Source organism: Eulemur rufifrons, chromosome 3 (genome assembly GCF_041146395.1).
Source record: "Eulemur rufifrons isolate Redbay chromosome 3, OSU_ERuf_1, whole genome shotgun sequence".
NCBI lineage: Eukaryota > Metazoa > Chordata > Mammalia > Primates > Lemuridae > Eulemur > Eulemur rufifrons.
Window position 1 is genome coordinate 59,658,149 of NC_090985.1, and position 12,810 is coordinate 59,670,958.

The 12,810-nt window shown below is 39.3% G+C and overlaps 1 protein-coding gene across 1 annotated transcript in view; it reads left to right on the plus strand.

Annotated features, from left to right (window-relative positions):
* Positions 1-5,971: 5,971 nt before the first annotated feature.
* The window catches only part of RNF19A (ring finger protein 19A, RBR E3 ubiquitin protein ligase), a 56,791-nt gene continuing 49,952 nt past the window's right edge, over positions 5,972-12,810 (plus strand). Inside the window, exon 1 of the mRNA XM_069466174.1 lies at positions 5,972-6,196. The gene's annotated coding sequence lies outside the window, so the exon portion shown is untranslated. The remainder of the gene's footprint in view (positions 6,197-12,810) is intronic.

Consider the following 12,810-nt stretch of genomic DNA (forward strand, 5'->3'; position numbering starts at 1 on the left):
ATTACTGAGGAATACCTTTTACAACTAGTTTATTTTGGAGGACACATTGAATTTACAAGACACAAAGACAGGTAATCTGGTGAGGCACAGTGGCTCACACCTGTAATCCTAGCACTTTGGGAGGCTGAGGCTGGAGAATCTCTTGAGGCCAGGAGTTCAACACCAGCCTGAGCAAGAGCAAGACTCCATCTCTACAAAAAATAGAAAAAATTAGCCAGGTGTGGTGGTGCACACCTGTAGTCCCAGCTACTCAGGAGGCTGAGGCAGGAGGATCGCTTGAGCCCAGGAGTTTGAGGTTACAGTGAACTATGATGATGCCACTGCACTCTAGCCAAGCTGACAGAGCGAGATTCTATGTCATTAAAAAAAAAAGAGAGGGAGGGCCTATAGATGGTTTACTGAGTTATTTTACTGGTAAATTGGGCATCTAGTTAAAGCTGCTACAAAAAAAATTTTAACCCCAAAATTAGTGAGTTCACGCTCTATGTGGTGATTCCTGCTCTTTTCCAGCATGAATGTACGTATTATTTTATTTTTCTTAGGATGGAAGTATTTTTTAAAATCCAAAAACTTTCAGAGAATAAGGTAACAAATTTGTGTAGCTGCTGTAAGAATAAATGCTAATTTTTCTCATATTTGCATTACTTTTTAAAACAAATGAGGTGTTATAAACAGAATGGAAGCCCATGTTGTACCTTCCCATACCCCAATTCCCGACCTCCCCCAGTTAACTGTTATTCTGAAAGTTTTACCTATCTGGTTCACATTGTCATACTTTTACTATATAAATATAAATGCATAAATAGTATATTCTATTGTTTTATGTTTTCAAACATAGTTTTTACTAAACAAAATATTTACATAAATGATTTTGTACTGAATGTATGATTTTATAGCCTTAAAAAAAAACCTCAACATTGCTTTTAAGATCTACCCATGTTGATACATGGAAATTTAGTTCATTCATTTATTTTTATTTTTATTTTACCATACACATCCATCAGAAAAAAATTCATTCATTTAAACTGCGAGATAAATGAGCATTTTTATACATATCTCTTTTTTTTTACATGCAGGAGAGTTTCCCTAGGGTATATACCGGGGGTGGGGAACTTGTGGCCTGAAGGCCTTTTAGATCCTTAAGTGTGGCCTTTTGATTAAATCCAGATTTTACAAAACAAATCCTTTTATTTTTAATACGTTTTTGTTCATCTTTTATAGTTTTATTTTATTTTTTTAAATCAACATATTTAAAATAGCAAAGAATAAAATTAAGTTTCAACAAAATAATCCTTCCAGACTGACTGACACAATTAAAACATTAGTAAGCCATAAAGACTAAATTGACGGCTGCTATGCTCATGATTTAGTTCTAACTTTCCCACCTGACTGATGCCACTAACACAGGAGGCTGGTTGGCTAGAATTTATGGGGGTCGAGTATGCCAGACTGTTATCAGCTTTTGAAAACAGTGCACTGTGTTTCTGTTTGAAGTGGAATTTGTGAATAGTAGCACAGCTCAACTGTATTTTTTAATTCTGTCTAACAGCTCATGATGTCAAAGAAGACCAAGATAACGTTGAAGGAAGAAAACAGATTTTTTTAATAAGGATTAGGAATTGCAATATTATCTTGTTTCTGCTAAAGATAAGATGATTTGCTTGCTTTGTGATACTGCAATAGCAATATTAAAGAAATTCAGTGCTCAGCAGCATTATAACACTTATAAGGACCACAAATATTTTAAATTAGAGGGAGAGGCACAAAAGATTGTATTGCAGAAATTAAAAGATGAAAAGCAAAAGCAAAGATAGTTCTTTCAAGCAGCAATAAGACCTGGAAATAATGCCACTGAAGCAACTTATAAAGTGGCTTGTATACTTGGAGGAAAAGGGAAGCTGAATCATTCAGTGATTTAGAAATTATGAAAGAATTTATTCTGGAAGTTGTAGGATGCTTAGACCCCGATAACGTTTCAAAGTACAAACAACTGCCTCTTTTAAGGAAAATATAATGATCAGCAGAAAGAATCAGGCTTCAACTTAACAGAACAACTTCATGCAATACTTCAAGAGGAAAATATATATTATTCAATCGTTTTGGATGAATCAACTGATACTACTGACTCAGTGAAGTATTAACAGATCCAGATGCTCTCATTTCTTTTCATTGTATCCTGCGTCGGCAAAATCTCTGTGCTAAACCTACTATTTTAAGTGACACTTTGTAACAAGTTGTAAGTATTATTAACTATATGCCTGCAAATGCAACACAACATCATCAGTTTTGTAACATGCAAAAGTTGAAGGATGGGGTATTCAGGGTGGATTTGCAGTATCACTCTAAAGTGCATTGGCTATCACAGGGACAGGTGTTAGTCAAAATTTTATCTCTGTGAGAACAGATGGTTCAATTTTATGAAAAACAGAATCAGCAATATTAATTATTGAAAGAAGATTTCTACAGGAATGCAGCATTTCTGTGTGATATCATGTCAAATCAAAATGACTTGAATATTTCTTTGCAAGGTAAAACTAAATCTATATATGATATGTGGCAAAAAATCCAAGCATTTCCAAAAAAGCTACCTTTTTTCAAAACACTTCTTCAAAAGGTAATTTCAGACGAACATTTTCTCCAGTTAGGAAAGGTCATTGATGAGCAGGATGATGTAAGTGAATCATCTGAAGAATATGCAGCTGTTATAGACCTAATAATTGGAGAATACAATGAAAGGTTCACTGACTTTGAGAATCATGATGTCACACTCAAATGAGCCTTTTAGTCTCGTCTAGTTGATGTCACCAAGGCACCTAAAGAACTACAGATGGAATTGAGTTCTCAGAAGATGACATTTTAAAGTCATGGTTTGATCCTAAGAAAGACCCAATTGAAATATGGACAGGCCTTCAGCAACATGCCCAAAGAATGCTTTCTTGCTCTTCAACCACTTTTTGCTGCAAATTTACATTCTCCTACTTAATCCAAATCAAGATGCCCTTAAGGGCACAAATGACTGATACCCACCAAGAGGATCAACTGAAACTGCCAACCTCCATGCTGCAACCAATTATTCAAATGCTTACCAACAGAAAGCAGATATAAAAAGTCATTAAAAGGTTAGTTAACTTTAAAATTAACAAATAGTTTTCATTTTTTGAAATTAAGTACACAGTAATTATATTTTTACAAAATAATGTACATTTTTAAGTGTATCTATTTGAAGTTTGTTGAGTGTGGCCTCATTTGATTACAGCTAAATTAATATAGCCTTACAACATGAAAAGGTTCCTCGCCCCTGTATTAGAGTGATTTTCTTTCTGTTTCCCTGCCAAGTTTATAAGCTACTTGAGGACAGGGACAATGCTTTGCCACGTTTGTGTCTCCCAGCACCTAGGGAAGGCATGTCCCATGCATTGCTAAGCTTCTTTGCTTGCTTTCTTCTTTTCTCCCTTATGTGTCAGGCATTACGCTCCTTCCCTTCAACGTTTAGTGGGAAACACCTACAAATAATGATAATGTGGTGTTTTATACAGAAAATTATAGAGGTAAGCACAGGGTTGCTCTGGAGTCTGGGAAGGTGGGCTTGACTTAGCCTGTCAGCACCAGTGACAGTTGATAAATGAGCCAGGCACAGAAGAGGGGAGGAGGGGTTCCAGGCAGGGTAGCAACCACAAAGTGAGGTTGCACCTACAAAAAACGAAAGGCGTGTGTGTGTGTGTGTGTGTGTGTGTGTGTGAGAGAAAGAAAGAGAGAGAGAGAAGAGAAGGAAGAGAGGAGAGGAGGGAGGATTTGTGGAACTGCAAGAAGCTTAGTGTGCCTAAAAGAATTTTCACTAGGACTGTGACACCAACGGAGGGCGCTGGGGTAACGGTGAGAGAAGAGTATGAGCTCTGGAGTCAGAGACTGCCTGGATGGTCCAAATCCCAGCTCTGTCGCTTACTAGCTATGTAACATTGAGCAAATTACTTAACCTATTGAGCCTCAGATCCTAATTTATTAATGGGATAATAACAGTCCCCCTACCTTTGGGGACTCTTATGATAATTAAATGGCTTAATACTTTTAAAGCACTCAGAACAGTAGCTGTCATGTAGTGTGTACTAATAAAGAGTAGCTGTTATTGTAACCTCATTGTTCTCTCTCACTTCCACTTCCACTTTTACACCATTTCCCATTACGGTGTATTACCACCATAATACACAGGACTTGGTGGTTAATTATGAATTGGAAATGACAGAAATGAGATTAACTGGGAAGAATCCTAGATTTCTGGCTTAGGCCTGGGTGAATAAAAGAAACAAACTTTGAGGAAAAGATAACAAATTCCATCTTGGACACCTTGAGTTTGAGGTGCCTGTGGGGATTTGAGTGGAGATGTTCGATAGGTATTCACTTCTTAATAGATTTATGTTGGCCTTGTGAAGAGTAGGAAATCCTTCTAATATTTAGGAAGACAAGAAAAGCAGAAAAGGCATCTCTGGAAAATATGACACTGTACATAGTGTAAGACCATTCTCATTCTGCACAACTTCTTTATTCAAATCCCCTTCCAAGCCAATGCCCCATCTGTGCTGAAATATTGTTTAACATGTTGATATATTTTTAAGAAGAATTATATTATGTATGGATACCGTTCCATAAATCCATTTAACTTACTATTCTTGTACTATCTGTAGGTTTAAAGTATCCCATAGATAAAATTGCTGGCAGCTTTCAAGTAGCATTTTTAGGTACATATAACAGCTTTAAAATTCCCATAAATGAAAATAAACATATTCACAATTACTTCCTTTAAGATGTCAAAGATACTTAGACCTAAACTGCCTGACTTGTTCAATTTTCTAATTTGTAAACATTTACTGGGTTACCAAAGATACCAAGTACAGTTTGAAAGATCATGGCTCCGTGGTTTCTAATTTAAATTAGACACACTAAAACAAGGATTGAGAGGGTGATATATTTAGTTAAGTAACAGATGGCAGATGGACATTCTGTCCAGCATCTATCAAATGCGTTTCTCAGTATTCCACAGAAGAGTGATCTAAATTTTGAAGAGAAAAACTAGGAGGAAATGAACCAGGCCTGGACTGAATATGTTTATTCAACTAAGAATCTATACCAAGTCTTGTGTAGGTTAAAACATTCAAAGGGGGTATGATTGGCTTAAAAGATATGAGGGGATGGGGACAAAAAGCTGTATTAAAGTAATTCAGAAAGTATTAGAGATCAATAAGGACTGAAATAGAAATTCTGAATACGTAAATGACTTGGTGAAATATAAAAAACAAAATGAAATAAAAGAGGTGAGTGGAAGATACTCTCCAAACTCTCACGTAGGGTGTTATTATGGCTAAGCGCTGCTCCTAGCAGCCTGTGCGAAGCCTGAGGTCCATTAAAACGAAAAGAGGGCAGCAGCGACGTACAGGGTGTTCCACTCTTCGGGAGAGGACATTTTCTCGCCAGAGCGGGCGAGAGCTGCAACATCCTGGCCCTTCTCTCCCTGGGATTGCCGATCCAGCAGGTGAACCGTGAGAACACAAAGGAATGTATGCCGTGGGAAATGCCAACGGCCAGGGTCCTCAAGTCCGCGTCTCCCTCCACCTCGGGCGCAGCTGCGGCCACCCCCACCTGTTCTTGGAGGAGACTCTCTGGGAGCCACGGAGAGGCGGCGGGGAGGCACCTGCCCCACAGCCCAGCCCGCTCGGGGGCGAAGTCCTGCGGCCAGGAGGGGCAGCAGACTGCCCTGCGCCTGGGACAGACGTGGAGACCGCGCTCTGGGCCAACCCGGGGTGGAGCGGGGCGAACGTGCGCAAGGGAACGACCGCGTCCCAGAGCCGCCCGCGGCGGGCCGGTGGGCGTGACGCCATGACGCAGGGCACGCGGGCGGGGCGGGGCAGCCGGGGCGGGAGGAAGGGGTGGGAGGAGGAGGCGGAGAAAGCGGGGGCTGAGGGAGGGGGGAGAATGGCAATTGCGGCGCTGGTTCCTGGAGCAGCCGTCGGGCCACAACTGCGGAGGAGGAGTTCGGGAAAGCGGCCGTCGGGACCCCTCCCCTCTGCTCCCCCCGCCCCAGCTGAGAGGCGCTTGGGCGGGTCTGGCGGACCCTCCCCGTACTTCTCCGGCTTGTGTCGCCGCCGCTGGGAGATGGGCCTGCTCGCCCGCCGCTCTGCGCCGCTGCAGCTCTGAGGAGTTAAAGGTACGAGCGGGCACCAGAGGAGGTTGCGCCCGGGAGCGGAGGGCAGGGCGGCTCCCGTTTGTGGCCCGAAGACCTGTGGCCCGGCTGCTGCCCTCGCGCCCCTCCCGGGACGGAAATGGATTCGGAAGTCTCTTGGGAAGGGCGCCCCCTTCCGTGTCTAGCTCGGGGCCAGGGTTGGGTCGACTCTGGGGGTCAGGCCTCGGGCTAGTTCCGGGTCCCCCACCCGGCCCAGGCGCGATCGTTTCTTGGGCCGCGCAGGCCGAGGCGGAGCGTGGGATCCGCCCCAAGCCCTGTCCTGGCCCGGGTATCGGGTGGACCCGGCGGCTGGCCCAGCAATGTTGTGACGGGCGGAGGCGGCACTCCGCTCGAGCACTCCCTGGCCCCTGAAGCAGGGGAGTCCTGAGGGCGGCTGCCGCGAGGAGGCGGTGGGGGCGGAGCACATTCCTGATGGGTGAAATCGCCCCTAACGGGACCGATTTCCGGGCCTCAGTGCAAATTCGGCGTTGGGGACGTTGCCCCCCGTTGCCCGTTGCCTGGCGCGCTAGGGCAGGGGAGCCAGCTACCGGGGAAGGTTCATCCAGGACAACCACCACCCCCTTCTAAAGCAGAAATTACACACACGAAAAATGATGTAGAGTTGGGGTAAAGTGTGTGTTAATAGGGGTCTTCCGGAATTGTCTTCCCTATACCTTCCCTGAACCTTCAGGGTGTTCCACAGCCTCCCCCAGCAGTAATGCCAGTATTTTTCATTCCCAGTTTTTCCAATCATCTCGGTTCCACTCTGCCGTTACTCTTTTTCCCCATTTCCATTAATGGGAAGAAGAAAAAGAAGTTTAGGGTTCATTAACCCCGAGACAAGGCCAGTAAATAGAAGAGGGAAGAGAGTGGTTAAGGCTATATATGGGAGAGAGAAAGGTTTAATTTTTTCCCATTGGCCCTTGGAGGTAGAAATAAAGGAACGATGCCTTACTTAATATTTACTATTCAAAATGTTGCAGAATGTTGTTAGGTTGACGTTGGAAAGCACAGCGTTTAAGAGCCGCTACAATTTTGAAACGTATGTGTTGGCTGGAAATGCTAGTTTTAAATGTTAGTAAACAGTGGAGGCATAAAACAATCCTTTCCGTTGATCGGTGCCTTAAAATGTTTGTGATTTTTTTTTTTGTAAGAACATGGATGTCTTTTTTTTATTTTTTGTTTTGTTTCTTTTCTTATTTTAACCTACATTTCATTGACCCTTTTGGTCTGGCATGAAGTCTGACGGTAATGCCTAAGTTTTATTTTCAGTTTTGCCATTAACCATTTTAATGCGCATCTTACCACTTCTGTTTATAATTCAATTTTACCGTATTTGCATGTTTATGCTTCTTTAACACTGAACTGTCTGAATTGAGTAGAAATGTAAATACTTCTCTATTTAGAAAATGGCGATCTTATTTTCAAATGTTCTTTCCTTGCTACATGCAATTCCATGGTAAGGATTTAGAATTAAGTTTTGAGACTTAAACCAAATTGTGCACAAAAAAAAACAAACCCACTTTTAAAATTTGTTAATGTTCTGCTTAATGTTCTTTTTTTTTATTATTGTATATGATTTAACTGAAGTTTTAAATTTCATGTGTCCATGGGAAATGTTTTAATGTCATTGCAAGGTGTCTTTCTGAGGAAAGAATTAGATTTGCTAGCTGATGTTAGTGTACTTTTTTAATATGTCAAGCTTCCAAGAGGATTCCAGTATATTAATTTTTAAAACAGCAACATTATTTTAGGAGTGGAAACACAACCTGGTTCTTACTATCCAAATAGTAGCTACTTGAAATATTGTTGTCTCATTTGGGGATGCCTCAAATGAGACAGTTAATCATTAGAGTTAATATAAAGAACTGTCTGTTTTACTGTCATCTAGGGTGTTGGAATTTATTTTTTAAATACTGGTGGTAATTTGTTGAATTTTTGATGTCTTTTTACTTGACTAAATAAAACCATATTATGTTTTACCTAACACATGAGAGGCACTAAGATTAGTATCTGTTTTTAAGATACTTCACCATCTTGGTGGAAAGTAAATACACTTCCCAAATTTGAACATAAGTAAAGTCATAAAGCAATATTTTTGCAGTTATGAATGTAAGACACTTGGGGTCACCACTCTTTTAATGGGATTGTATTAAGGATATTATTTATTATGAGGCTGTTAGATGGAATTAAATATGGGTAAAGGTAAACTTTTTTTTTTTAACCATTTGAAAGAACCTCTTGTATATTATGGCAGGTCCTGATTTTATCTTAAACGTTTATTTAGATTTATCACAGTAATTCTTCAATTTCTAATTATTTCTCCCCCACCCCACTTTTTTTTTTAATCTGGAGGGCACTAAGGATTGAGAAATGTAGTTTTCTGAAATTTCCAAGAATGGGAAAACAGCAAAATATTTGTGATAACATGTAAAGAGCCCCTAGTCAAATGCTGGACACAGAGTACGCTGGAGATAAGTTTTGTTACATTTGCATCTGAATTGCTCACTTATATCTTCTCTTTTCAGGTTACATAGGAAATGTTAGAGAATTGTTTCTTGTTTTTCTAATGCTATTAACAAGTGATGATTGTCAAATACAGACTAGTTTTATGCTAAGCATATGCTCTTTTATCTTTTTTTATTGTTTAGGCCACGATTAGGCCACCTTGGGCTGAAGGCCAAAGTAAAGTCAAATTTCTAAATTTACATTTGGTTGCATATTGCACTGTATTTGGCAACCTAGCATATCATAGGAAAGTAGTAGTTTAATGATTGTCTGAAAGGACCTGTGATCATATATGGAGTACTTTGGCTTCATGGCTCAGGTTTGACTTCTATTTAGCAACATGCTAATCTGATTACTTATAGAGAATAGGTAAATTTTCTTTACTTAGGAAATTTTTTTCTCCAGCCAAGAGTAATTATTATTATTTTTTTGGTCTTTTTTTCTTTTTTAAAGTCATAAGATGTCAGTTCTTTGTTAACTGAGAGAAGATATATAACATTGAAACAACACATGTGCATAATCATACCTGTACAGCTAAAGACTGAAGGAAAATATTCCTTTGCTAAACACATCTGTATTTCAGATGGTGGTAGACGTCAACCAAAAAAGGCAATGAAGTCATTTCGGGTGTTTAAAACTTGGGTACTTCATTTGTTTCTCAATAGCTATCACATGTCTGTGATACTTTCTGTATTAAAGTAGAAGGAATTAGCACCTTTTGATAAAATAGGTTTTGCTTGTATTGCTCTCTGTCGCTGTCAAGAACACCTAAAGAATTATTTTTATTGGTAACATTTTTTGAAAGCTATGCCATTAGCCTTAAAACCATTATGTAGTCTAGTTCTATCAATGTTACCTAGTATTTTATTTTAAAAATCATTTACTAGAGAATTACTACTTATTAATTTGTTTTAGAAGTCCTATTTGGGAAGGTTTTGTTATGTGAAAGTCTCCATAAGACAGAACTGATAAGGAGTTGTTTTAGTCCTCAAATAAGTTTGTGCATTGATTAATATGATGCAAAACCTAGCTGAAAAATCACCCTAGTTTAAGCCCAAAAGAAACTTCAAAACTCAATCTTTGGTCCAAAAAACAGAGTTGGCCCCATAAATTATGTACACTTAACATTTTTAATCTCTGTCCTACTTCAGAGACCCATGAGCATAAAAATAGCCCTGTTATAATGTGAATAGCAGGCAAGTTGCCATTTGAAGAGACTCTGGTGGAGATGAGCCATGAGGAGGGAGCCAAACTAGTTAGAAGGGAGGAGCATGAAACCAGGAGAAGCTATTGGAAATGTGATAGTATTAAGCTTCCAGATACATACTATATAGCGTATTAACATAAATACTGTATCACAAAAATACTGTCATTAGTATGCATCTATTGATTTATATTTTGCAAATTCTAAGTCTTGGCATTTGCCCCCCAAAATGGTAAAATTTTCTACATTAAATCATTCTTGTGCATGATCACAAATGAGATGATATATGTGAAATGTGCAGTAGAAATGTAGGAGATAATGCAAACTTAGTGCTGACAGGGACCATTTTCTTTGTTCATTCTTAAGGTCTCAGCACTTAGCATGAAGCCTGACAGCAATAGGTGTTGAATAAGTATTTGCTAACTGAATAAAAGTATCTACAATGTAAGGTATTTATTTTATAACTTTTTCTCCATCTGCGCTGTCTAGTAGAAATATAATGTGAGCCACAAACATTATTTAAGATTTTCTAATGCCACATTTAAAAAGTAAAAGGAAACAGGTGAAATTAATTTTCATAATATATTTTATTTAACTCAACATATCATTTATATAACCCAAAATGTTATTTCAGTATGTATTAATGAGTGACTTTACATTCTCTTTTATTCATACTGAACAGTATAGCTCTATGGCCATTTTGTGTGACATGTTCCTGTCCATAGAAATTCTTTGTCTTTTTGATCTTTTTGGTAGTCTTTTTCTAATTGACATGTCTTTTGAGGCCAAATACAGAATCGCATATGCCATTGAATTGGAATTATAAAGTTAATTTGAAAGTCAGGGTACCTGTCTTCTCTGCTCTCAGTTTTATATATCCCCCAAGATGACTTTGTGCGCAACTCTCTTCCCAGTCTATAAAATGAGGGAGAATGTGCTATCATCTGTTTCGTTGGATTAATATAAATTAATTATGCCTTTGAAATACTCTGAACTCAGACCAGACTTCCAAGAGAGAGCTTTTGATTATTAGTAACTTGTCATAACAAGGCTCGGTATAAAAACAAAAGGAAGAAGTTCCCATGAGACTGTTACTTATTGAGTGTGCTGTTACCTACCACTTTGCAATCAGTTACAATGAATAAATCAATACAAGATGCTCTTGTAACATATAGAATCAGGAAAGGTGACTAGGTTGGTTCGAGCACATTTTAAACCTCTAATCTATTTAATTATTGCCTGAACTAATCTGTCCTTCAGTTTTTGTTTATATGAATAAGTGGGACTTCTTAGATAGGCATCCTTGAATCAAAATCATGAAATGGGTCCTTTGGAAAGAGGTGATGGGGACTGGTAAGTAGTGTGAGTGGGTAAGTGGGAAAATAAAATAACCATTTAGAAAAGCCTGTCTTCTCTGGGTTATGTGATGTATATAGCACGATGATTGTAATTCTTTTATCCAAACTGAGGGTGGCAGTGGTTACCTGGTAAGCAGTTGGGAGACCTGGTTATATACATAGCCATATCAAATAGATGTCTCCTTACAGCTATACCCTTTAATTTTAAAACAATTTTTAAAACTGTGGACAAACATTAAATATCCTTTGGCTTTTTGCATAAACATAGCACACTTTAGTGATGTCCTTAGCAAAAATTTCTGGAACCATGTTTTAGTAGGTTGAATGGTAGTCCCCAAAAAGGTAAGTTCACATCCTAATCCCCAGGAACCTGTGAATGTTACCTTATTTGGGGAAAGGGTCTTTGCAGATGTAATTAAATTGAGGATCTTGAGATACGATTATCCTGGATTAAACAAGTAGCCTCAAAATCCAGTGACAAGTGTTCTAATAAGGGAAAAGCAGAGGGAAATTACAGAGGAGACTCAGACACACAGAGGAGGAGGAAGCAGTGTGGCCATGGAGGCAGAAATTGGAGTGATGTAGCCACAAGCCGAGGAATGCTTATAGTCACCAGAAGCTGGAGGAGGCAAAGAACAGATTCTCCCCTAGAGCCCCAGACGGGAGCATGGCCCTGCTGGATTTTGGACTTCTAGCCTCCAGAACTGTGAGAGAATAAATTTCTGTTGTCTTCAGCCACCCAGTTTGTGATGATTTGTTATAACAACCACAGGAAATTAATATATAGTCAATAGTCTTCAGTAAACCAAAGACCTGTGCTTATCTTTGTTTTATATCATATGTTGTGACTATCAGAGATTAGATAAACCTTTCTTTAGAATTCATATGCTTTCTTAGAAATATCAGAGGAACATTCTGGGAGGCCGAGGCGGGTGGATCGTTTGAGCTCAGGAGTTCAAGACCAGCCTGAGCAAAAGCGAGACCTCATCTCTACTAAAAAAATAGAAAGAAATTATATGGACAACTAAAAATATATATAGAAAAAATTAGCTGGGCCTGGTGGTGCATGCTTGTAGTCCCAGCTACTCGGGAGGCTGAGGCAGAAGGATTGCTTGAGCCCAGGAGTTTGAGGTTGCTGTGAGCTAGGCTGATGCCACAGCACTCTAGCCTGGGCAACAGAGTGAGACTCTGTCTCAAAAAAAAAAAAAGAAATATCAGAGGAAGTATTTTAATAGTTTCTAGTCTCAATAGGCTTAAGAAATAGATTATATCTTTTAAGATACATTTTGTTACTTTTGCTTGTGTTATTCCTTCTCTTTCTCTCCTAACTTGCCTCTTCTTTGCTCTTTACATGGTTTTTAAGATAAAGTTGACATTTGGGGGAGGGGGGTGAGTAACACACTAATAGGGGTAAACTAACAGGTTTTGTCTTCTTAAAGTATAGATTCCTAAGTGGTCATCCTTCCACCTTTTCTGTCTCCTTTACTGGATTCTTCTCTTGTCTCCCACATCTTAACATTGGAATGTCA